Source organism: Mus caroli, unplaced genomic scaffold (genome assembly GCF_978045245.1).
Source record: "Mus caroli unplaced genomic scaffold, Mus_caroli_1 scaffold_14, whole genome shotgun sequence".
NCBI classification, from domain to species: Eukaryota; Metazoa; Chordata; class Mammalia; order Rodentia; family Muridae; genus Mus; species Mus caroli.
Genome location: NW_028227269.1, coordinates 10,006,130 through 10,029,281, shown reverse-complemented (window position 1 = coordinate 10,029,281; position 23,152 = coordinate 10,006,130).

Sequence of the window (23,152 nt, the reverse complement as noted above, 5' to 3'; positions counted from 1 at the left end):
TACTTTTTAGACCATTTCTCATATGGTTCTACCTGTCAACTGCTTTTCCTTTCCACTTATGGGAGAGAAAGAGGTATGAGCATACAGCTTGCGTAGGTTCACATAGTGCATTAGGCACTGTGACACTTTGGCACACTTAGGATGGCATGTCTGAGATGGTGGTAGACTCGCAGAATGCCTGTGTGTGTGTGTGTGTGTGTGTGTGTGTGTGTGCATGTGTGTTGAGTATGGGGAAGATGTAGCAGGGCTGTTTGTGGAATAGAGTTTTAAGGAATGTTCCAAGGTGTGAGGTGTGTCTATTCCTTCTGACAGCCCATTCTGTCCTGGGCCCACGAGGAAAGGTTAATGCTCTGGGAGCCAGTTCCATCAAAGTCATATCTCCCATTAGAACACTCTTTTCTTCAAGGCATTTTAAACCTACCATCTCCTTTAATTCTCTAAACAGTAGCTACTGCTATCAACATTTCACTAACAAGGCTGCAGAATCATATGGAAGCCAGCCAGGAACACATCCAGGAGCTAGGATGTTGTCAGATACTAATTCTGATCTTCCCATTAAAGGCCAATAACCTTGGTCCATCCAGGCCAATGATCTTGTCTTGCCTTCATTTTGAGCTGTCAGTGAACTTCCTCGGTCCTAGTAGTGGGCTTCTTCACTCTGCAAGCCTTGGCTGATACTGGAATGCAGGTTCCTAGCCACCAGAGGCCTGCTTAATCCAACAAAGAAAACATCAACTCCCTTTTGGTCACACAGAGCCTGAGGGACCTTGATTTGTTGCCTATTCTTTCTAGACAGTGGCTATCTGGAAATGTGTCTTCAGTGTCCTGCATCACACAAGGTCAAGGCATCAGACAGACACAGTGAGAAAAACACAGGCATGTCTCTAATGCAGCTGGTGAACACCTATTTAGGCCAATGGTTTTCAACCTGTAGATTGCGACCCATTTGGAGTCTGCATAACATATATCCTATATATCAAATATTTACATTATGATTTATAACTAGCAAGATTACAGTTGTGAAGTAGTAATGAGAATAATTTTATGGCTGGGGTCATCACAACTTGGGGAACTGTGTTAAAGAGTCTTAGCCTTAGGACGGTTGAGAGCCACTGATTTAGACTCAAAGGAAGAATATGATGTTATTGTTGTTTCTTTTTTTTTTTTTGTTTTTTTTTTTTTTTTCCCGAGACAGGGTTTCTCTGTATAGCTCTGGCTGTCCTGGAACTCACTTTGTAGACCAGGCTGGCCTCGAACTCAGAAATCCGCCTGCCTCTGTGTTGTTTCTTTAAAGACTCTCTCTCCTTCCTTTTTTCTTCCTTCCTTCCTTCCTTCCTTCCTTCCTTCCTTCCTTCCTTCCTTCCTTCCTTCCTTCTGATGTTTCCTCTCATCCAAAAGGCATGAAGTTGTTTGAGTTAGCTGATGGCAGAGACATCCTTGGGATGTTATTAAGGAATGAGAAATGATGATGAGCCATTTTGCTGTGTGTGTATCTATTTCTTAAGACAAAACAGTATAGGAGCAGCATTCCCCATCCCAATTTCAAGGGAAAAGAACTTGAACTTAGAGAGACAAGGACCACATCTAAAGTCATGCAGGTGACTACCTCATTGAATGGGTTAAAGGATTGGGCCTCAGTTTAATTCCCTGGGAGGAAGACTGTAAAACTGCTCTTTCCTGCCATATGATGGAGAACCATTTCATGGGGTGAAGGGAGGGCAAAAGAACGAGGATTTGGGAGACTGCGAAAAGCCTAGTATACTGTGGAAGCTGGGAAAGAGGGCAGAGAACAGAATTATTCACAAGGACATTCCATACACAACCTGACAGCAAGACTGGGCTGGAGACTTACCTTCCTCAGCTGCACTGTCAGGGCTGCTGGTTTCTGGTCTATGAACTTGAAGCAGATATAGAGGAGCTGCCTGCAGAGAGTTCCAGGATTTCTATCTGTGAGTGTGGTTGCCTGATCTGAAAGGAGGAAATGTTTGCAGAAGAATGTGAATGGGAAGGGCTGGTTTATGGAGAAGGGGGCTTGAGTCCCTGTTCTAGGAAGCTTCTGTCCCACTGAAGCCCAGAGTCCGTTATTGCCTAAAACTCACTTATTGCATTTGCAGAGTGGAGTTGACCATGCTAGGCCTGCACCCGTTATAGTGTGAACATGCTTGAGATGGGGCATGGCTGTGTGTTCAGAGGTAGTGATGGAAACAGGTGCACATGGCTGTCAGGGAGCAGCTCTGTCCTATGGGAGACTCCTAAGGTCAGTTTTCCAGCTGGTACTATGGGAATTCTTCTGTTTTTGCTTGTTTCTTTGTCTGTTTGTTTGAGACAGGGTTTCTCTGTGTAGCCTTAGCTGTCCTGTAACTTACTCAGTAGACCAGGCTGGCCATGAAGTCATAAAGATCTGCCTGCCTCTGCCTTCCAAGTGCTGGGATTAAAGGTGTGAGCCACTACTGCCTAGCTACTATGGGAATTCTTATTCCTGCATTACTAGCCTGAATAGGAAATGAGAAATGTACCTGCTATTCTACTGCAGGTGTGCAAGACTGATTGTTGGTGACTGGGTGATGTCAATCAGTCTAATCCTGGCTCCACTGCTCATTGCCTGGGTGACTGAAAGTCCCAGTGACCTCATATAGAAGATAATGACCAATGGTTTTATAGCACATGTTTTATATGTAAAGACACTTTGGACAGATGCATGTATGGTCATTGAATTCTCCAGACAACTCAAATTCAAATCCATTATATTTACATTTTACAAGTAGGGAAACTGAAGTTAAAAAAGGTTAAAGAATTTACCTGGGCATGGTGGCACATGTTAAATTCCAGCACTTGGGAGATCTCTGTGAGTTCAAGGCGAGCCTAGTCTACATAGTGAGTTCCAGGACAGCTAGGGCTATGTTCAGAGAGCCTGTCTCAAACAAACAAAACAAACAAACAAACAAACAAACAAACAACAGCAGGCTAAATTATTTGACTCAAGGCTAGCAAACTGGGGTAGAGGTATCTGGGATTCAGATTGGGCTGAGTATTGCTCTGTGTCAGTTGTTTCCCAGTAGGGGAGATGATGAGAACAGGACACAAAGCCCTTGACACATAATTTGATTATTTTACTGTTGCTGTGCTGCTGCTGTGGAGCTAGTGCTTATTTGACAAGAATCCTGGTCAAAGTTATGGAGCGCAGCCTCACTTTCAGAATTGCGTTGGTCTGAGTGAGAGTGGCCACTAGAAGCTTATATATTGGAGCCGTTTGGTGGAACTGTTTGGGAAGGATTAGGAGGTGTGGCCTTGTTGGAGGAGGTGTGTGATTGGGGGTGGGCTTTGAGGCTTCATAAGCAATCTTGTGGTATCTCCAGCCAGTTCCCTCTCTGCCTCTTACCTGTGGATCAAGTATTAGTCTTCCACTGCTCTTCTAGCACCATGCCTACCTGCGGGCTGCCAGGTGTCCCACCATGATGGTCTCAGTCTCTGAGACTGTAAGCAAGCTCCCAACTGAATCCTTTATAAGTTGCCTTGGTCATGATGTCTTTTTACAGCAATAAAAACCTCACTAAGACGAGAATAATGCCCCTTCCCTCTACTCTTTTTTCCCCCACTAGCATTCTTCAGCAGCTCTGGGAACATTGAAATGCTTTTTGAAACAAGATGGGTCACAGACTTTAGTGTCTGCTCTAACCCAGCATCCTCCAACAGGGCACTTATGGACCCAGAAAAAATGGAGAAGAGGTGGCCAGGCCCAGCAGCAGCCCTGCTGCTGCAGGCTATATGTGCGTAGTTTATTATCAATCCTATCCATGTGCAGCCTGCCTTTCCTGGTAAGAAATCATAACCACAGTCTTCCGTATTCACTGTACCCATCCCCATGGGAGAGCATGTTCCTTGCCAAATAAATTCCTGATAAGAAGTAACTTAAGTAATTTTTATTTCTTCTGTCTCACTCATTTGAAAGGTAGGGAGGGCGTGGCTAACATTTAGGCAGATCTGGAAACAGGGAAATCAGGGTAGAGGGAATAGATTTGGCTACAGCCTTCTCTCTCCATCCCTGTGGCCCTATGTCTGCCAGCCAAGCTCTGTGTCCAAAAGATTTCAGAACTTTCCAAACAGTGCCTGCAGTTGGGGGCCAGGGGGAGGCATGGACCAGCTGTTTACATACCTGACAGTAGCACTTGAACATAGTTATTTGAAGTGGAAACTTAAGGTTCTTTGGAAAGTCAGTTGTGTTGGAAGGTGTATTGCTGGGGTAAACACGTGAAGGAGTAAGGCAGACTTGTGAAGGAACATTTCGCTGAAGCAGACACAGGAAAGATGATGTTCTTCTAAAGCACGCCTGTGAAAGGATGTGTGGCGAAGGATTCTTTGCTAACGACATGCATGTATTGGTTCACCTTACAAGTGTAGTTGAGCTGATTTGTTGGGACTCCATTGAACCCCACCCCCAACTTCCTCACCAAAAAAACTTCCGGTGGTGTGCTACAGTTTTGTGCCACTTCTGTGGACTCAGGCTGGTTGGCAGAGTGACATAAGCTGAGACATGCTGCGGCAAAACCTGTGGAGGACACATGATATTTGGAGGGTATAAACAGGACTTGATGAACAGTGAAGGAGGTTGAACTAGGCTTGCTTATAGAGCTAGCTGTGCAATGCCTGGTCTTGCCTCTTAGCTGAGAAAGAAAGGCACAGCCAAGAACTTCTCCTGATGTCCCCCCTGGTCTCTCCTGCTGAGTTATGCTGAGGCTGAGGTCTGGCTGTCTCTGCTAGTTAGTGCCACTGCTGCTGACAATTGTTTGCTATCTGGACTCTACTCAACTGAACTGCGGTCGTATCTGTGAGGTGTTTGTGAGTGGATGGAGCTGCTGCTGCTGACCCGTGCACTGAACTGCCGGTTTCCAGACAACAGAGAAGGGAGCTGTTCCAAAGATCCTTTCTAAACAGGTTCACTTCCCCCATATCCATTACTGCTGGTGGATAGTGGGCTAAAAGGGAGGTTAAAGCATTTAAGAACCATCATTAAAAATAGTTTTTTGAAAAAAAATTAAAGTTACAGTCATTCAACTGGTGCCTTCAGTGTTAGCAAGAAAAACCAGACATTAGGGAGATGGAAGATGCTCAACTCTGGAAGGGTATGAAAGGGTGGACATTTCACAAGAAGGACATCTCAGCAGGGCCAGAGCAGGGTGAGGCAAGTGAAGAACCAACTGGCAGTCAGCTCCATCTTCACTGTGATTCTCTTTACATTTTGTACCCTAGTGCCTCTTGGACTTCACCCCAGTGTACTGGCTAGTTTTGTGTCAACTTGACACAGCTGGAGTTATCACAGAGAAAGGAGCTTCAGTTGAGGAAATGCCTCCATGAGATCCAACTGTAAGGCATTTTCTCAATTAGTTATCAAGGGGGAAAGGCCCCTTGTGGGTGGGACCATCTCTGGGATGGGAGTCTTGGCTTCTATAAGAGAGTAGGCTGAGCAAGCCAGGGGAAGCAAGCCAGTAAGGAACATCCCTCCATGGCCTCTGCATCAGCTCCCGCTTCCTGATCTGTTTGAGTTCTAGTCCTGACTTCCTTGGTGATAAACAGCAGTATGGAAGTGTAAGCTGAATAAACCTTTTCCTCCCCAACTTGCTTCTTGGTCATGATGTTTGTGCAGGAATAGAAACCCTGACTAAGACACCCCAGTCTCTAGATCTCAACATCTATTGGTGATGGGAGCTGGGGCAGCCAATCCTGGAGACCAGAGAAACCTTGACCTCATAGTGAATGAAGGTTGCTCTGCAGGGGAGGTGAGGAAGACTCAGGGAACAAGAAGTTGAGCCTGTGGAGAACTTTGGGCAACCCAAGAATGAATACAGTTTGTATATTAGATCTTGGCCTCAGTTGGTTAGGATTGTCTAGTTATTCTTCTTGGTGTTATACTGGTGTCTGTTTCCATATTTGAAGTATATCACAAGAAAGCTAACAAGACACAAAAAAAGTTGATTGACCTCTAAGTGATATCACAACCTCTACTCTCCACTGCCATGGAAAGTAGTGTCCAAGACACTTTGAGGGGTAGGTGTCCTCAAACCATGATCCCGAAAGCATCATTTAGGGGCACTACTTCATGAAGATAGGACAAGGAAGAAGGAAAGTTGAAGACTGGACCCTAGAACCTGCAGTCTCGTCAGAGTTCACACTGGCATTCTGAACATTTGATTTAGTTTTCCTGTGCTAAAAGTCTAAAAATCATTATCCTAAGAGACATTTTAATAACCACTGTTGAGAATGCATGTCCCAGTTTCATTTCCATTGCTGTAAAAAATCCTGACAAAAAATGTCTTAGGGGAGAAGGTCAGTCAGCTCAGAATTCTAGGTTTTAGTCCATCATTGTAGGGAAGTCTAGGCCAGAACTTGAAGCAGCTAATGACATCGCAGTCACAGTCAGGATGGAGAGAAGTGAGAGCATGCTGTTTGATTGTTTAGCATCCTTCTTTACCCCTTTAAACAGTCAAGGGTCCTCTGACTACGGGATGTGTCATCCACGGTAGGCTGGGTCATTCTACGTCAATTCATATAATCAGAAAGTCTCCCACAGAGATCCACTGGCCAACCTGTCCTATATGATTCTTGATTGAGACTCCCTTTCCAAATGATTCTAGACTGTATCAAGCTTACAGTTAAGTCTATTGATTACAAACTCTTTTCATTAACTATTTTCAGATTATCTGTCTCCTCTTTCTTGTTCTGATCTATATGATATGAATGGCTGTTTCTTTTTATCTATTAGTGAACTGAGAACAGACCTTATTCAACATCTGAGATGACACTATAGGTATTTGTGGACAGACCTGAGTGAAGGATGCCTGGAACAACATAGGACTCTCTTGACCACTGCTGCTAACACTTTTCTCACCCACTGGCTGCTGTCTCAGTACCTACCCAGGGTTCCCAGCTCAGAGTGGGGCCTGAAAACATGGAGAAACAATCCCTCTGCTTTATCCCCATAGCCCCATTGTCTGTTAGTGTGAGGTCTACTTCAAGGATGGATGCCTATGATGTCTATCCACCCCTTTCAGAAAAGCTCCCTCCTGTCCAGTGGGATATAATCTTGGAGACCCCTACAGGGCAATCCTTAGAATATAACCAAGCAAATAGGATGCCCACTGCCCAGGCTCACATTTCCCTGCAGGAGGGCCTCTCTATTTCCTAGTTAATGATCACAGGGTGACCATAAATTCCAACTTGCCTAGGACAGTCCTATTTTATGCCTGTTGCCCTGGTGTAATTATTAATAGCTTCCCTTTTACCCCCAAAGTGTCCTATTTAGGGTGATAAATTATATGGTCCCCTTAATTGTCCTGATTATGATCAGAGGGATTTCTCAGCTTCAGTGACCACTGATGCTTACCTCCCGCCATTCTGCTTGAGCTGATCTTCCAGACAACTGACCACCCATGTGCTTAGGGGTTTCCTCTCTACTCTTCCATGTGTGATATCCATTTCCTCCCCTCCCCCATTCGTTCAATGAGTATTCCATGTGTACCTCTGTACACCAGGGCATCCCTGACACTAGACACTAGAAAGCAAGGGTAATGAAAGAAAGACAGATTATCAGTACATTAGTATGGATCAATTCTTCTCCCTCACAATTGAGGTGTGAAAAATGCACAGTAACCTCCTTTATACGCAGAGAATTCATTGCAGACCCCTTCTTCACAGAATGTTTCTGAAGTCACGGGAAGTACTGATTCCTACCCATGTGTTGTTGCTCACACATACACACCTATGATTAAACAAGGGACTTGTGCTTCTGAGCCAAACATTCTACTGCTGACCTATATTTATAGCTCTATTTAATTTTTGAGATAGTGTCTCACTAAGTTGTTCAGGATGGCTTTGAACTCAGTATGTAGTACAGGCACGTCTTGAACTTGTGATCTTCCTGTCTCAGCCACATAAATAGCTGGGATTACAGTTCTGTTGTGCCATCAGATCCAGCTATATTTAATATATATGTATATATGTATATACACATGTATATATGTGTGTGTGTGTGTGTGTGTGTGTGTGTATTTTTCTTTTCCCCAAAACAGGATTCCTGGACTCACTTTGTAGACCATGATATCCTTGAACTCACAGAGATTGACCTGCTGCTTCTACTTCCTGAGTTCTGGGGTTAAAGGTGTGTACCACTATGCCCATCTCTTTAATATATTTTAATGTGGGGCTAGGCCTGGTCGTGCATACCTTTAACCTTTAGTATTTAAGAGGCAGAGGCAGTACTTAAATCTCTATGAGTTCCAGGCTATCCAAAGTTATACAGTGAGATCCTTATTAAAATATGTGTATATTATATATAAATATAAATTGTGTGTATATATTATATACAATATATATATGTATATATATTAATGTGGCATACTATTTAATTCTCTTTAAAAGTACATATTATAGAAAAAGATATGTAAATATTCCTTGATGGTAAAGATGAAGACAGTAGGGCCATAATGGGTGGCACTGGGAGTAAGGAACACATGCATGTTGTAAGCAGGGCAGTTTCTCTACACATGTGCCCTCTAAACCAAGTCTGATACAGTGTGTGAGTGACTTTGATGGGGAAAAGACATTCCAGGTAAAGGAACAGATTTCAAAGCCCCAAGAAATGAGAAGCAAGATCACAGTGTGACTGATGTCAGTGCCAGCTAGGGGTTCAGAGTACACACAGATTGGATGACTCAAGGTCCTGTCTTCTCTGCCGCTGCCTAACATTAATGCTATATGTCTTGATGGCCTTGGAGGATGGTGATTGGTTCATTGAGCCATCTGTTCTCTTGGGCACAGTGGGTCTGAGGCAAAGCTTCCCAGGTCCATTGTATTTAGACTGTAGATGTGGTATGGGCATGTAGAGGTTCCCACAGCAACTGAGCTGTAAACCAATCCCCTGACATCCATTGATGGCATCAGCCTCCAGAAGGCCCATGATATCTTCCACTACAGAAGAGCCTGCTCTATAGACCTTGATTGAGGCTCATCCCAGGGGCTTGGAATCTCACTTGATACTCATTCTGCATAATTCTGTCAAGCTATTTATCAGCCAGAGTACCCAGGATGAAGAACGGCACCCCACTGTTTAATAGATGTTTCTTAGTGTTGTCATAGCCATTAAATGTGTCAATATTGTATTATTGGTTTTAAGTGTAAGTACTAATAGCCATTCTCTGCACACTACAGGCTGTGCTATTGGTCATATTTTTCCCATGGCAGCCAGGAAACTCCTCTTCAGTCTTTCATATCACCCATAGTAAGTGGGCAGGAACCTCCAGCATGAATTCTTTTCTAAATTAACCCACCCTGGACTTCAATTTATAATGCCACTCCTACTTTTTGCCTCTATTACTTTTTATTATTTTTTTTAATCTTACTAACCAAATTTGAAACTTTTAAGTGGTCTGAGTCTTAAACAAATCCCTAGAGAAATCATACTTCGGACACTGTCATTTGCAAGTAAGTTTTAGGCACCTACTATGTGAAAGGAGGTGTTAGGCTCAGCAGGAGGGACTAGAAAAAATGGTTGTAGAGTCCCTGCCCTCCCGCTTAAGTCCCTATGTTGTGTCCCTCACTTTCTCATGGGTCAGATCTTAGTGAACACCAGCATTCTATAGAATGAGGAAACTGACCCCCAAATTCCATCCCTCAAAGGGATTAGTTATTTGCATAATTTACTTTGTTAATAATGGTGCCTGGCAAGTACCTGCAGGGAGGAAATAGAGTTTTAGAAAAGAAGATGGTGGGGTCGACATTATTTCAGCCTGTCTGTGTTGATGTCTTTGTGTAGAAGGGATCCAAGAGCCTTGGTGTGAGGGTTCAAATGTCTCTCTAAGCATCCCCCCACACTTTCACCCAACCGGCCACAAAGGAAGGTTGAAACTAATTCAAACCAGACCTCGGCAGCCACATACAGTCCCATACGTGATGGGGGAGGGGGAGGGGAGCGACTACATTGAGATCTGCCCTTTGATCGTGTTCAATGCGACTTTGCATTTACCTGAGGGATTAAAAGTTCTCATTGACGGAGGCTCTGGGCTTCCTACTCAGTCTTTGACGGGACAAGCGTTAATTGGACAATATAATGGGGGCGATGTTAATTCCCCTCTTAGAGCTCCTTTTCTTGTTCAGTCGAATAGAAAGGCCCTTTTAAATGGCAGGGAGAGGAAGAAAGGAGCTGGTTTATAAGGGTAATAGACTGCGCATCTTCCCCCTTGTCTCCAAACAAGCCCTGTAGTGGAGTCAGCACAAAGCAAGTCCCAGTCAGGGGAAAGAGAAATGACCTGGTGCTAGCTGGCCTGGAATGTCACCCTGGATCCGGGATGGGGGACAGGCACTCTCCATTTTGATCTGGGGAGGGACAGGGAGTGTAAAAGGGAGAGCAGGAAGCCACATGTCTTAAGGGTAATGGAAGGTCAGGTTCCTGTGGTAGTGGAGTGACAGAAGGAGGTGACAAGGTAAAGACTGGAGAATCAGAAACCTGGAGAAAGGATTGAGCACTGAGCACTCTCACTGGCCTTGAGCCTCCAAAATCATGTCAGTTCCCAATTGCAGGGATGATGGACAAGAGATGGAGTCTAAGAGCAGCAGCCCAATTTTAGAAGCAGCCTAATTAGAATCCTTGTTCTGTGAGACCTCAAAATGGGTGGAGAGGTTTCTGTGGATTCTTGAGAGCTGCTTCCTACTTCATATGCTAAGAAAGTAATGCATTCCACTCGGGTTCTATCTTCCTACCCACTCTCACTTGTCTCTTGCCTGAATTTGCTTCTTGTTGAATCTCAATGATATACTTCCTCAGCCCTGACTTTTAATGAACGATGAATAGAACTCCATAATAGGTACTTTGATATCACCATGATCATAATACTGGACAGGAGCAATGTACGGGAAATTTATTTCAACTCATGGTTTCAGTCCATCATGGCGAGGGATGCATGGCAGAGTAGCTCAGTTCCTGGCAGCAGGAAGAGGCTGTCCACATCGCAGAAGACTGAGATGCACAGAACACAGGAACCAGGGGCCAGTCTATAACCCCCACAGACACAGCCCCTCAGCCAGGAACTTGCCATACCAGCTAGGCCTACCTTCAACAGGTTCCACAGCATGTCAAAGGAGTGTGATCACCTAGAGGACACGTATTTAAATCACAAGTCTGTGGGGACACCAGATCCAGACCATTCCCGTCTCTATTGATCGATGAGTCAGCAAAAACATTCTGGTAATTTCCTAAAGGGCACATACCCCACTGTGTGCTCTTGAGCAAGTTCAACTTTGGTATGCCTTCCACATTCAGAGCCGCAATAACTGCCTTGCCTTTCCAGTCAAAGGGGTTCTTTCAGGGATCAATGGAGAAAATGGATATTAAAAAAAAATTCTGTATAAACTCCAAGATATGTGAGATGAATTATTCTCTTTACATTTTTCTCCACTAGAGAGATGAAAGGAATATATGAGGGAAAATGAACAGCAGTGCTACATTGCTTTTGAAAGATCAGCTTGCCGGGCATGGAGCCTGGGGAGAACCTGGGGAGGCCTGTGTGATCAGAGGGCCCTGTGGTGGTCCAGCTGGAGCCATCTTGGACAAGTTCTCCTGTGTGATTAGAAAGGCTTGTGGTGGTCCAGCCTGAGCCACCTTAGACAAGTCCAAGTGGATGGGCTAAATGGTCTTCGTGATCTCTGAGCACTGTTAAGTTCAAGTTTCCTACAATGCCACCTAAGCCACTTTCTTTCCAAGCTTTCCTTTGCAATTCTCAAAGCCTGAACTATTTGGAATAATTTGAGAGCTACAAACAAAATTGAAGCTTCCAGAGTTCCAGCAATCAATTGAATGTTTTTGTTTGTCTGTTTGTTTGAGGATTGACTAAGACATATGCAGTAACTTAAACTCATATTTTAATATCAGACTGCAGAAAATGTTTTGAAATTATGAAGGACTTGTCTTATGGCAAAAAGAAGAGAACGAGAGAAGGAGGCTGAGCTTTGCTTTGCTAACCATGAGCTCATAGTTTGACAGGTTCAGTCCATGATGCCTGGAATGCACGTCCTGTAGATCAGTCCGTATGGCAGAAGTGTGGGCAGGAGGCTGTCCACATCACAGTAGACGAGGGAGAAAAGAATGAGGCAGGAGCCCTTCTCCTCAGATATCTCAAAACACTATACCACCCCCATCTTTTAAAAAAAATTCGCCTGGAGTTAGTTCTCTACAATTTACATTTCTTAGGTCTTCTGGCATCAGGGATATGCTTCTCTGCCAATAGATGTCATCATTAGGAGACCTCCCAAATAGGAAAGGGAGTGGAGGATCCTGCTTTGCTCAAACAAGAGACAGCATGGCCATCAAGTACCTGTGGATGCTGTGGTAGCAGAAGGAGTAATGTGGCCACTGGGAGAATGGCCATCTTTTTCAGCAGCTTTACTTCTGGTTGAGAAGATTTTATCTTTTATCTGTATGGAGAGCCAACTGAGACATCATCCGGAAGGATTCAGCAGCAAGAGAAGCATTCTGAGCGCTAAACACTGCCCTTTCTGTCCGTACAGTGCACAGACACCCGCTCACTCTAGTCCACAAATGCCCACTCACTCTTTCTCTTCCAGTTCTTTTAGCTTATGCATTATGACTAATTGCCTATATTAAATGTCCAACATTTAAAACTCTAGAGTACATGATTTCTTGCAGATACAAGTGCTAGACAAATATACTTTGCCCATGGCATTCCTGATGCTGAAAAGAAAACAATTTGTTAACAAAGATAAGTCTGTTTGTCTCTGTCTCTGTCTCTGTCTCTGTCTCTGTGTCTGTCTGTCTGTCTCATGTGTGTGTGTGTGTGTGTGTGTGTGTAGGTTCATGTGCATCTGGTGGCTGAAGGTCAACTTCAAATGTTATCCTCAATCATTTCTTTAGCTCAGTTTTTGAGTCAGAGGTCAGAGTACCTCACTGAAGTTGAAGCTCACCTGTTGGCTTTATTGGATGGCCAGCAAGCTGCAGAGTTCCTTCTGCCTCCATTTGCCCAGTGCTGGGAAGCACATGATCCTACACCTGAATATACTGAATATACACACAGACAGACAGACAGACAGACACACACACACACACACACACACAGACACACACACACACACACACAGACACAGACACACAGACAGACACAGACACAGACAGACACAGACACAGACATAGACACAGACACAGACACACACACACACACACACACACACAGACACACACACACAGACACAGACACACAGACAGACACAGACACAGACAGACACAGACACAGACACACAGACAAACACAGACACAGACAGACACAGACACAGACACACACAGACACACACACACAGACACACACAAACACAGACACAGACACACAGACAGACACACACACAGACAGACACAGACATAGACACAGACACAGACACACACAGATATTAAGTATCCAAACTCAAGTCCACTTTATCAACTGAGCCATCTCTCCAGTCCCCCCAAATCTCAGTGCTCACTTTTGCTGGATATGAAGCCTGGGTGGATTCCCTCCACTTTTCTGAGCCTCAGTCTTTCCATCTTTAAAATGCTAATAATACCATATCTTCATTCCTCATCTCAGGTTAGTGATTACTTACGTCAAGAAGCCCCAAGTGACTGTCCACAGATGTAGTGTTGAATAGCCAGAGCATCTGGGTGAGCTTCAGCCTGGCCCACTTCCTTCCTCACCAACCCATCCTTCTGCATCTGCTCCATCATCCACTATCCGGCATTTGATGGGCTTTTTTTTTTTCCTGGGCTGAAAGCCACATGCTTCAGACTTACCAGTCCTTAAATATTTCATAGCAGACTGGCTGAGAATTAATATTTAATCACAGACTCCTTGGCACTTAAATATTTAATCACTGATGCGACTGATGAGTAATGAGTCAGTGCCCAGGAAAACATTTGGTCTCAGGTCCCAATTTTAAAGGCTCTTTGGTTTGGGTCTCAGAGGGCAGAAGGACCAATTGCAAGTCTATTGTCTCTTCCTTCCTTCCTTCCTTCCTTCCTTCCTTCCTTCCTTCCTTCCTTCCTTCCTTCCTTCCTTCCCTTCTTCCCTCCTTGCCTTCCTTCCTTTCCTCTTTTCTTTCTGAAATCTTTTAAAATATAGTTTTAGATTTTTACTTTTACTTGTGTATCTAAGCATGGGTGTGTGCATGCAAGTGCAGGTGCCAATGGAGGCCAGAGGCATTGAGTCCTCGGCACTGAAGTTGCAGGAGGCTGCAAGCTGTTTGATAAGGGCGCTGTGAAGCAAACTTAGCTCCTCGACAAGAACAGTATGCACTCTTTTTTTTTTTAATTTTAATTTTTTAATTTATTTTTTTAATTAGGTATTTTCTTCATTTACTTTTCAAATGCTATCCCAAAAGTCCCCCAGACCCCACCACCACTCTCCTACCCACCCACTCCCACTTCTTGGCCCTGGTGTTCCCCTGTACTGGGGCATATAAAGTTTGCTAGATCAAGGGGCCTCTCTTTCCAATGATGGCCGAGTAGGCCATCTTCTGCTATATATGCAGCTAGAGGTATGAGCTCTGGGGGTACTGGTTAGTTCATATTGTTGTTCCACCTATAGGGTTGCAGACCCCTTCAGCTCCTTGGGTGCTTTCTCTAGCTCCTCCATTGGGGACCCTGTGTTCCATCCAATAGCTGACTGTGAGCATCCACTTCTGTGTTTGCCAGGTCCCGGCATACAGTAGCACTCTTAACAGCTGAAACATCTCTCCAGCTCAGATCTCAATTTTTTCCCCCTTTGGGCTCTAGAAATTTAACATTCCCTCTCAAAATTAATTACTGGATGTGGCGATACAGCTTTATTCCCAGCAACTGAGAGGCAGAGGCAGAGGCAGAGGCAGAGGCAGAGGCAGAGGCAGAGGCAGAGGCAGAGGCAGAGGCAGAGGCAGAGGCAGAGGCAGAGGCAGAGGCAGAGGCAGAGGCAGAGGCAGAGGCAGAGGCAGAGGCAGAGGCAGAGGCAGAGGCAGAGGCAGAGGCAGAGGCAGAGGCAGAGGCAGAGGCAGAGGCAGGTGTATTTCTGAGTTTGAGGCCAGTCTTGTCTACATAGTATGTTCCAGGACAGTCAGGGATACATAGTGAGACCTTGTCTCCAAAAAAAAAAAAGTTAAATTTAAAAAAGCGAAAGAAAGGGGGGAAATCTCTGGTCAGTAATATACATAGTAAGACTGTCTCAAAGAAAAATAGCAAAAGAAGACAAAAAATTGCTTCCTTGTCAAGTTTGTTCATTTCTCTAGAAAATTTACTAATATTCAACAATAGAAAAACTAGTCAACATACTTGGAGACTGTAGGTCAGACATTGTCATCCTGGAAGAATATAAGTAAACTGGGAATAATGAATAACAGCTTGGAAAGAGCTGACTCTCTATTCATAGTTATAAGCATTTGTAGAAGAGATCTCCTCACTGGCGTAAAAATCCATGCCAAATGGACACTGGATTCCCTCCCATTCTCATTAAATGGAGATTGGGTTCCCTTTCATTTCCAGTGATGTTTTGGAATATGAGATAAAGAAAAAGTTTTAGGAAAAGAGAGAGCAGTTGGTGCAAGGGCTGGAGAGAGCGTTTAGTTAACAGAGTACTTGGCTCCCAAGCATCAGACCTACAGCCAGCCTCAGAATACATGGATAAAAGTCAGACATGGTGGCACAGGCATGTAATCCCAGTGCTGGGGAGACACAAATGGGTGGGTCTCTGGGACTCACTGGCCAGTCAGCATAACTGGCTTGATGACCTGTTGGCCAGTGAGAGGCCTACAGTGAGGTGCACTGTGCCCGAGGTGCAACATCTGAGGTTGGTCTCTGCATGTATGGACACACCTGTTCACAAATGCATCTACTCGTATAGAAATGCACACACACACACACACCCCAGGTACATACACAGCACGCAAACACATATAGAGCAATTGCAGACAGAAAACCAACTGAGAACGAGGAAATCCCAAGAAGCTCTACATTTAAAAGTAAGAGTGGAAAAATCTGCTGGGTCAGAATGCAGAGAAATTTACTGATGTTCTCATCTGTGACCAGAACTCCATCTGCATAATGAAGGAAGTTTCTGGAAGTCAGCCTCAAAGGACTTTACTACCTGCAGCTGGCACTTGTCTCTGCTGCCCAACAACCATTATATCCATGTTTTCCCTTAATACTAGTGTCCTGAATATGTTAGGGTAGGGTGTTGCCTTCTCATGTGCTTAGGAGAGTGGAACATTCCATCCCCAAGGTCCAATTTCTCAAAATCAAAAGCAACAAACAAACAAACAAACAAACAAACAAACAAACAACTAACACTCCATTTCCCTTTTCTGTCACAGTGTCAGAGGAATAAAAGCACCTCTAACCATTATGTTATAAAAGGAATACTGTGTGGCCAGGAGGCCCTGGGCCAAGTTCCCTGACCTCCTGTCTCTGGCAGTCTGCAGGGCTACAGGGCAGGAACTTTCTGGAACGCTGCTGTTCTGAGAAGACAAGTTGACAAGAGTGGGAGGTAGCAGGCAGTGGAAGATGATGGAAGATGGAAGCTCTTGGTCCAACACTGGCCAGCTCCGGAGCTCACCCGTCACAGACCTCCCCTTCCCTGCTTCATCTCCATTGAATGATTTGTCCTGTGTGGTGAGAAGGCATTCTAATTAATGCACCATGAGATTAGGGGAGGTGACAAGACAAAGATTAGAGACAGATGAGAGGCGAATAGGAAACTTTCTCACAGCTACTGAGTTGGCTAATAATTAAGCCTGACCTTGGTTGACCCCTAGTGAGAGCATGGAGCTACAGGATCCTCTCCTATCCTACATCCTGTCACTCAGTGAATCAGTTCAGAGAATGAACTGCTATAATAGAAAATAGCATCACCTACAACACAACACACATGAAGGGGATCTTCAGTCTATGTGTAATAATGGAAATGACAGCACACAAGTTGTGCTGGCTAGTTTTTATGTCAACTTGACACAAGCTAGAGTCATCAGAGAGGAGGGAACCTCAACGGAAGAAATGCCTCCAGAAGATCGGGATGTAGGCAAGTCTTCGGGGCATTTTCTTAATTAGCGATTGATGAGGGAGGGCGCCATGGATGCTGGGCTGGTGAATCTTGTGCTCTAAGACAGAAGTCTGAGGAAGCCATGGGGAACACAACAATAAGCAGCACTCCATCCTGGTTTTTCCCCTCCAGTTTCTGACTTTAGATTCCTGTCCTGACTTTCCTCAGAGATAGAAGGAGACCTGAGTGTTATAAATGGAAATAAACTGATTTCTTTCCGAATGGCTACTGGTCATAGAGTTTTGTCAATAGAAACAGCACTAGAAACCCTATCTAACACAAATCTTTATAGTTCTCAAGTAGAAAACAAGTAAGTCACATATCAAGACAGATTCGGGGCTATTATAAAATGGTTACAATGAATAATTTATAGCTATATGTATCAATATGGAAGCACAGTTTTGAGTGAAATAAAAGCCTCAAAGAAAAAAGCAGGATCTGAAATTATTCAAATGAAGTTTAAAACCATGCACATGATATGTATAATGGTTAGGTTCCTTTCTAAAAATAATTAAATTCTAGTCACATAACTTTCCCCTTTCCCTTTCCTCTCCATTTCCCCATCCCCTATCCCCTTCTCAAATTGATATCCTCTTTGGCCTTGATTATTGTTATTACACACATGCTTATCAATAAGTAAATATAACCTATGACGTCCATTTTGTGTTACTTGTGTGTATATGATTTCAAACAGAGCAATTTTTGTAGTGTAACACCAAAATAAATGGTTCATTTCTTGGAGAGATGAATTCTTTGTCTTTCAGAACTCACCATTTGCCTTTTGTTCTTTGTCTAGGGGTGGGACTCTGAGTTTTCCCCCTTGTACATCAGCATGCCTAGTGCTGTCCGTGTTCGGGTCCTGCTTGGGTAACCGTATTGTTGGGAATCATCACTGAAGCTTCCCAGCCATTCTTAGAAAACACAATCTCACAGCAGACTTCCTAGTCCTCTGGCTCTTGCGATTTTTCTGGCCTCTCTTCTCTGAGCCTCAAGTGCCCATTTTAAGTTGTAAATGTATGGGTTGGGGTGGGGCTTCCCTACTGTTTAGTTTTTGTCAACTTGACACATTTGAGGAATCAGTCCCATCAGACTGGCCTGTGGGCATATCTGTAGGGCACCTTTTTTCTTTCTTTTTCTTCCTTTCTTTTTGTTTTGTTGGGTTTTTGTTGTTGTTGCTGTTTATTTTGTTTTGTTTTTTAAAAACTAGATTTCTCTGTGTAGTCAGGGCTGTTCTGGAACTCACTTTTGTAGACCAGGCTGGTCTCCAACTAAAGGGATCTACCTAGTCTCTACCACTAGAGTACTGGATTAAAGGCATCAGGTCTTATTAGTAGGGCAATTTTTTGATTGTTAATTGATGTATGATATCCCATTTTAGTATGGGCTATCATCCCAGGGTAGCTGGGCCTGGTCTGTATAAGAAAGGTAGCTGAGTCAGCTAGAGAGATAATGAGCCAGCAAGCAGTCTTCCTCCATGCTCTCTGCTTCAGTTCTGGTGTCTAGGTTCGGTCTTGAGTTCCTGCCTTGACTTCCCTTAATGATAGACTGTAATCTGTAAACTTAATCTGTAATAAATCCTTTCCTCCAAAAATATATTTTAGTCAGTGTTTAATCAATGCAAAGTAAATTAAAACAATATAACGTGGGAAGAGGGTGGCAAAGGTATTTGCTGGAATTACAAGCATGCTCCAAACATGGCTTCCTTTTAGGACAGAGATAGGCTACAGAGGAGGCCATCTACAATCGCCCAGTGAGAATCCAAGTACATTCTTTCTGAACAGGGGCTGCAACAAGATGGGCAGTCATGATATCATCATTTATATGGTTATAGATGCCTGAAATATTTCATTAAAAATTGATAGAGACTAAAGTATTGGGCCAGAATAGATGGAGTGAAATTTATCATCTACATTTTGGGGGGTTATGTCTGAAATAGTCCACTACAAAGACATGTAGAGACTGAGATGGCTCTTCAGGCAATGAGTAAATTTTGACACAGCTGATGATCCACATGTCTATGGGAAAGTCACACAGACATTGAAATAAAAGCCCAGAGGGCAACCAGATCCAAATACCTACAGATGGAGAATAATGTCTGAGAGAAGAAATGAGGAAGTAGTGGATTTCGACATTTGAGGAGACTGGAAATAGCTTCATTTGCGTTTGAATCTGCTATTGGGGCTCCTTGCTTTCTAGCTTTTAGTGTGGTGTACTGAAAGCTCCTGAGAGAAACTGAGGTGTTTGTTTTCCCTTTTGTCTTGACAGACAGGGATTTCCTGTGTAACCCTGGCTGTCCTGGAACTCTCTTTGTAGACCAGCCTGGCCTCAAATGCACAGAGATCCACCTGCCTCTGCCTCCACAGAGGCTGAGATCAAGGGTATGCACCAGCATGCCTGTCTCTCATCTTTATGACTACCTTCAAAATTGTATTTTAAGTACATTTAAAATTATCTTAAATGCAGGTGTCTATTACTACATTTGTACGAAGATATTTTTTGCTCAATTATAAAAACAATGTTCCGAACGACTGAGACATGGAGACACCCCACCAGAAGAATTTGTTGTTGTTCTTAGTATTTTTTCTTCTTCTTGTTTTTGAGTAGTGTGGTGTGACTTGGATTAATAGTTGTTTATATGAAAGGAGCCAATTGATTTTATTTGTTTTCAATCATATGATTACAGTGAGCAGGGTGATGCAATTTCTAAGCAAGTTAGTACAAACCTATATTGCATTTAAAGAATTATGATAAAAACATGAAAGGCAGTGAAAACTCAGCTTTATTTCATGTAGTCTAGACCGCATTACAGGATAAGGTTTAATGCCAATTTTTTATGCAATAAGGAGAATATGTAGACTAGCAGAGGAGGAATGTGAACTTATAAAAGCTTTTCCAAATATAAAGAATGGTTGATCTTGGGGCAAAACAACTGCTGTTATCCCTTCTCTGATGGGCTGTCACAGAGCAGAATCACAAGATAATGTTGTATCAGGCCAGAGCACTGAGGTGCCCCCAAATTGGAAGGCAAGATGTATGTTTTGGATGGAGTAATGGCAGACAGATTCTTAGGAGACAAAGCTGTCTAATGCAAGAAGTCCTAGAGCGGGCCTAGTGGTTTATGAAAATAATATCTGGTCATTTGGTTTGTCCAGTGGGGCTTCTAGAACCATGTACATAGTAAGACAGCTTGGTCCCCATCCTAAGGCTTCACAAACATGGGACAAAACATGCAACATACTTCTTACTGAGAGCTCAAACTCGAGACAAGCAGAAGTCTTGCGTGCCCGGGAGACATTTTAGACATGTTCACAGATGTGGCTTCTCCTTCAGCTTTGTGATCATTAGTGTCATTTTGTCTTTGACCTTCCTATTGGCTGAAAGGAGGAGAAAGTTGGAGACAGTGGAGAGGTTCCTTTCTTTTTTCTTTTCTTTTCTCCTGGTTGACTGGCAGGTTATAGGGAAGATGATTCTTTTCCCACTGTCTCCATGGGGCTATAGTACTCCTAAGTATGTACTATGATTTGAATGTGAAATAGTTCCCTAGACTCATATTTGAACATTTGCTCTTCAGCTAGTGGTGCTATTTGGGAAGGTTCTGGAACCTTTAAAAGGTGGAGCCTCGTTAGAAGAATTGGGTCATTGAGGGTGGGCCTTGGAGTTTTATGTGAAGGACCCAGCTGCCCTCTTGCTTCTCATTTGTCACACCTTCCTTGCTTCCTGCCATGTCTTCCCAAACACAATGAACTGATCCCATCAGAATGTAAGCCCTTCCTCACTTAAGTTACTTGCTAGCAACATGGAATGTACCTAGAAGAGCATGCTACCATACTAGGCTGGTATAGCCATTAGAGGCAAGGCTTGCCTTCGAGCTGGCTGTTCCCAACAATGATGAACAAATGCATGGTAGACCTCAGGCAACAATAGGTACTGAGAGTGGACAGAGTTAGGACTCAGACTGCTCTCTTCTGAGCTGCAAGTTCGGGAACTGAGGTTACTGCACAGGTATTCTCGGGTTAAGTTAATTTTTCTCAACAGGGAGTAGTTGGTCTTCATTGTTATTCCCCCCAAAGCTTCTGTAAGGATTTGTCACTTGGCCCTAGACAGGTCTCATTGTGTTTGCTGGTGTGAAAAGCTAAGCTCGGAATGACAAAAAGCATTAGGATTCAATGAGAGATGGCTTTCCTGTTCCAGAGTCCAATGGGACTCTACACTCAAGAAAAGAGCCCTGGTCAGGAAGTATCTCTCTCTATGGTCCCAGGAGAAGACTGTCAGTGGCATTTGCCGAGGAAACAGATCGATCAGTCCTCTTCGAGGTAAAAGTACCTGCACCAAGTCTCTCAGCTGCTTCTGTACCTGTTGCCTGCATATGCCGTGAGGATGGAGCCCTCTTTCCCACTAGCCCAGGCCTCAGAAGCCACCACAGGAATACAGCAGTTATTCAGTAGCTGTGTAAAACGTGTGTGCTGGTTGATCTCGGTTTTCAGCTTGATTGGCTCTGGAATCAATTAAGAGACAGTAACGCCCCCCCCCCCCATGTTCTTGATAGAGTTAACTGAAGTGGGTGGAGCCATCCTAAATGTGGACCTTTTGGTGGCAGCGAAGATAAACAAGGTCCTAGGGGAAAGCTTTTGCTTTTGCCTACTTGACTTCCTGTCTCAGCAGTGAGCTCACCCTGCTTTGCTTGAGAGCTGATTTATCCAGTTGCTGCTGTATTTCTTCTCTCATTTGAGAATTGAAATTCTTCTGGTCTCCAGTATGCTCCGAGGACCAGCAACTCTTCTGATCTTTAGTACCATGTCAGGATTTGAGGTTCCTAGTCTTATGGAAAGAAGAGCTCTGTATTCTCAGACCCGCCCCCCCCTTTTTTTTTTGACTACCCAGCCTACACTGGCGAAGCCAATCCAACAAATCCCCTACTCATATTCACTGTGTTGCTTTTGTTTCTCTCACAAACCCCAAATGGAACCACACCTAAACTCAGCAGTTTAAACACCCAGTCTTCATTTTTGCCCACAGTTTTGAGCGTCGGGAATCGGTTGAGGCTCGGATTCAGGATCTGTCACAGACTGAAGCGCAATGGGTCCTCTATCTCCGCTGGCTTAGATGGCTCTCAGGAGGCTCACTTCCCAGCTCACTTAGGAGTTGGTAGAAGGTGACCCCAGATCTTCAGTGTGTGGCTGTTTCCTTGGAGTTACTCAGGCCGTGACTTTCCTCAGAGTAAGTGACCAAGAATAAGACAGGAACAGCGCAACAGAAGTGAGCAGAAATGGCAGCCCCCAGCTTCTGCTTTAGCCGTCGTCTGTTGTCGACATTTTTGCAGACGACGGCTGAAGCAGAAGCTGGGGGCTGCCATTTCTGCTCACAAAGATCAACCCTGCATCAGAGAGTGAGGTGTAAATAGCAAGAGATGGGGATCACTGGGGATTGTAACTCTAATTGAAAACATAAAAGTTTAAATTAGCTCCAGAAAGATCCATATCGGGTGTAGGAATGTTAATATTTACACATTCATTCAACAGACTCTTATTAAGCACTTCCTTTGTGTCAGTCACTGGGTACCGAAAATGGTGGGGGAGCAAGGCATTCATGCTCCCACTGTCAGAGGTCTCATGGTTTATTGGGGACTGTGGCTCAGTGGTTGAGAGCTTGCTTAGCAAGCGTGTGGCCTTGGGTTCAATTCTACACACTACTATGTAGATACTAACATATCTACTATAGCATAGCATATAGCACATACATAATAAATAATGCATATTTAGCATATGATAAATAACACATAATATGTATATAAATAAATAATGCATATATAGCTATAGCTAGTTTAAGGTCAAGCTGGGACATATGAGACCTTGTCTAAAAACAAAAATTAAAGAGAGAAGCGTCTCTATCATAAAAGATGGGTTCTCAGACTTAAAATGCTTTTCATTTGCTCCCTCCTCATCCCACAGAATAGAGCAGTACAGCAGGAAGACACAGGAAGAGAAAGTCTTGGAGCTTTGGCTACACAGGTTGTGGGCATTTTGCTCCTGAGAGACAGCTGTCTCTGCTTCCTTCCCGGT